General features: G+C 46.9%; 8 non-coding genes and 1 pseudogene across 8 annotated transcripts in view; all 9 read left to right on the plus strand.

The window, feature by feature from the left end:
• The first annotated feature begins 85 nt into the window (after nt 1–85).
• Nucleotides 86–204, plus strand: LOC146244914 (5S ribosomal RNA). Its single transcript, XR_014738530.1, has one exon. It is a non-coding gene; the product is annotated as a 5S ribosomal RNA (ribosomal RNA).
• Nucleotides 205–374: 170 nt separating this feature from the next.
• Nucleotides 375–493, plus strand: LOC146244915 (5S ribosomal RNA). The gene has a single exon (XR_014739667.1). It is a non-coding gene; the product is annotated as a 5S ribosomal RNA (ribosomal RNA).
• Nucleotides 494–677: 184 nt separating this feature from the next.
• On the plus strand, nt 678–796 carry LOC146244916 (5S ribosomal RNA). The gene has a single exon (XR_014739442.1). It is a non-coding gene; the product is annotated as a 5S ribosomal RNA (ribosomal RNA).
• A 184-nt stretch (nt 797–980) lies between these two features.
• Nucleotides 981–1,099, plus strand: LOC146244917 (5S ribosomal RNA). The gene has a single exon (XR_014736086.1). It is a non-coding gene; the product is annotated as a 5S ribosomal RNA (ribosomal RNA).
• A 186-nt stretch (nt 1,100–1,285) lies between these two features.
• Nucleotides 1,286–1,404, plus strand: LOC146244918 (5S ribosomal RNA). Its single transcript, XR_014738532.1, has one exon. It is a non-coding gene; the product is annotated as a 5S ribosomal RNA (ribosomal RNA).
• Nucleotides 1,405–1,574: 170 nt separating this feature from the next.
• Nucleotides 1,575–1,683, plus strand: LOC146244919 (5S ribosomal RNA; annotated as a pseudogene).
• A 178-nt stretch (nt 1,684–1,861) lies between these two features.
• On the plus strand, nt 1,862–1,980 carry LOC146244920 (5S ribosomal RNA). The gene has a single exon (XR_014739318.1). It is a non-coding gene; the product is annotated as a 5S ribosomal RNA (ribosomal RNA).
• Nucleotides 1,981–2,156: 176 nt separating this feature from the next.
• Nucleotides 2,157–2,275, plus strand: LOC146244921 (5S ribosomal RNA). Its single transcript, XR_014739320.1, has one exon. It is a non-coding gene; the product is annotated as a 5S ribosomal RNA (ribosomal RNA).
• Nucleotides 2,276–2,457: 182 nt separating this feature from the next.
• LOC146244922 (5S ribosomal RNA) overlaps nt 2,458–2,500 on the plus strand; it is a 119-nt gene continuing 76 nt past the window's right edge. The window contains exon 1 of the ribosomal RNA XR_014739679.1: nt 2,458–2,500. This exon is cut by the window's right edge and continues 76 nt beyond it. This is a non-coding gene — a ribosomal RNA (5S ribosomal RNA).

Genomic DNA, 2,500 nt, shown 5'->3' on the forward strand with positions numbered 1-2,500 from the left:
GAGAGAGAGAGAGAGAGAGAGACCACCTTGCATTGTCAATTGCTAAATCTGTATATGTATAGTAGCCTATGGTTGTCAACTTATTTCGTACGGCCATACCAGCCTGGCAACGCCCGATCTCGTCTGATCTCGGAAGCTAAGCAGGGTCGGGCCTGGTTAGTACTTGGATGGGAGACCGCCTGGGAATACCAGGTGCTGTATGCTCATTCACTTAGAAACTGAAATCTTGCAATATGCACAAGTAGTCCTTCATGAAAGGGGCTGGAAGCTGTTTTCATTTTGACACGAGAGGGAGAGAGAGAGAGAGAGACCACCTTGCATTGTCAATTGCTAAATCTGTATATGGATAAGTAGCCTATGGTTGTCAACTTATTTCGTACGGCCATACCAGCCTGGCAACGCCCGATCTCGTCTGATCTCGGAAGCTAAGCAGGGTTGGGCCTGGTTAGTACTTGGATGGGAGACCGCCTGGGAATACCAGGTGCTGTATGCTCTTTTGCTCATTCACTTAGAAACTGAAATCTTGCAATATGCACAAGTAGTCCTTCATGAAAGGGGCTGGAAGCTGTTTTCATTTTGACACGAGAGAGAGAGAGAGAGAGAGAGAGAGAGACTACCTTGCATTGTCAATTGCTAAATCTGTATATGGATAAGTAGCCTATGGTTGTCAACTTATTTCGTACGGCCATACCAGCCTGGCCACGCCCGATCTCGTCTGATCTCGGAAGCTAAGCAGGGTCGGGCCTGGTTAGTACTTGGATGGGAGACCGCCTGGGAATACCAGGTGCTGTATGCTCTTTTGCTCATTCACTTAGAAACTGACATCTTGCAATATGCACAAGTAGTCCTTCATGAAAGGGGCTGGAAGCTGTTTTCATTTTGACACGAGAGAGAGAGAGAGAGAGAGAGAGAGAGACTACCTTGCATTGTCAATTGCTAAATCTGTATATGGATAAGTAGCCTATGGTTGTCAACTTATTTCGTACGGCCATACCAGCCTGGCAACGCCCGATCTCATCTGATCTCGGAAGCTAAGCAGGGTCGGGCCTGGTTAGTACTTGGATGGGAGACCGCCTGGGAATACCAGGTGCTGTATGCTCTTTTGCTCATTCACTTAGAAACTGACATCTTGCAATATTCACAAGTAGTCCTTCATGAAAGGGGCTGGAAGCTGTTTTCATTTTGACACGAGAGAGAGAGAGAGAGAAAGAGAGAGAGAGACTACCTTGCATTGTCAATTGCTAAATCTGTATATGGATAAGTAGCCTATGGTTGTCAACTTATTTCGTACGGCCATACCAGCCTGGCAACGCCCGATCTCGTCTGATCTCGGAAGCTAAGCAGGGTCGGGCCTGGTTAGTACTTGGATGGGAGACCGCCTGGGAATACCAGGTGCTGTATGCTCTTTTGCTCATTCACTTAGAAACTGAAATCTTGCAATATGCACAAGTAGTCCTTCATGAAAGGGGCTGGAAGCTGTTTTCATTTTGACACGAGAGAGAGAGAGAGACCACCTTGCATTGTCAATTGCTAAATCTGTATATGGATAAGTAGCCTATGGTTGTCAACTTATTTCGTACGGCCATACCAGCCTGGCAACGCCTGATCTCGGAAGCTAAACAGGGTCGGGTCTGGTTAGTACTTGGATGGGAGACCGCCTGGGAATACCAGGTGCTGTATGCTCTTTTGCTCATTCACTTAGAAACTGACATCTTGCAATATGCACAAGTAGTCCTTCATGAAAGGGGCTGGAAGCTGTTTTCATTTTGACACGAGAGAGAGAGAGAGAGAGAGAGACTACCTTGCATTGTCAATTGCTAAATCTGTATATGGATAAGTAGCCTATGGTTGTCAACTTATTTCGTACGGCCATACCAGCCTGGCAACGCCCGATCACGTCTGATCTCGGAAGCTAAGCAGGGTCGGGCCTGGTTAGTACTTGGATGGGAGACCGCCTGGGAATACCAGGTGCTGTATGCTCTTTTGCTCATTCACTTAGAAACTGACATCTTGCAATATGCACAAGTAGTCCTTCATGAAAGGGGCTGGAAGCTGTTTTCATTTTGACACGAGAGAGAGAGAGAGAGAGAGACCACCTTGCATTGTCAATTGCTAAATCTGTATATGGATAAGTAGCCTATGGTTGTCAACTTATTTCGTACGGCCATACCAGCCTGGCAACGCCCGATCACGTCTGATCTCGGAAGCTAAGCAGGGTCGGGCCTGGTTAGTACTTGGATGGGAGACCGCCTGGGAATACCAGGTGCTGTATGCTCTTTTGCTCATTCACTTAGAAACTGACATCTTGCAATATGCACAAGTAGTCCTTCATGAAAGGGGCTGGAAGCTGTTTTCATTTTGACACGAGAGAGAGAGAGAGAGAGAGAGAGAGACTACCTTGCATTGTCAATTGCTAAATCTGTATATGGATAAGTAGCCTATGGTTGTCAACTTATTTCGTACGGCCATACCAGCCTGGCAACGCCCGATCTCGTCTGAT

Source organism: Hypomesus nipponensis, chromosome 20 (assembly GCF_054491055.1).
Source record: "Hypomesus nipponensis isolate SF chromosome 20, ASM5449105v1, whole genome shotgun sequence".
Lineage (NCBI taxonomy): Eukaryota > Metazoa > Chordata > Actinopteri > Osmeriformes > Osmeridae > Hypomesus > Hypomesus nipponensis.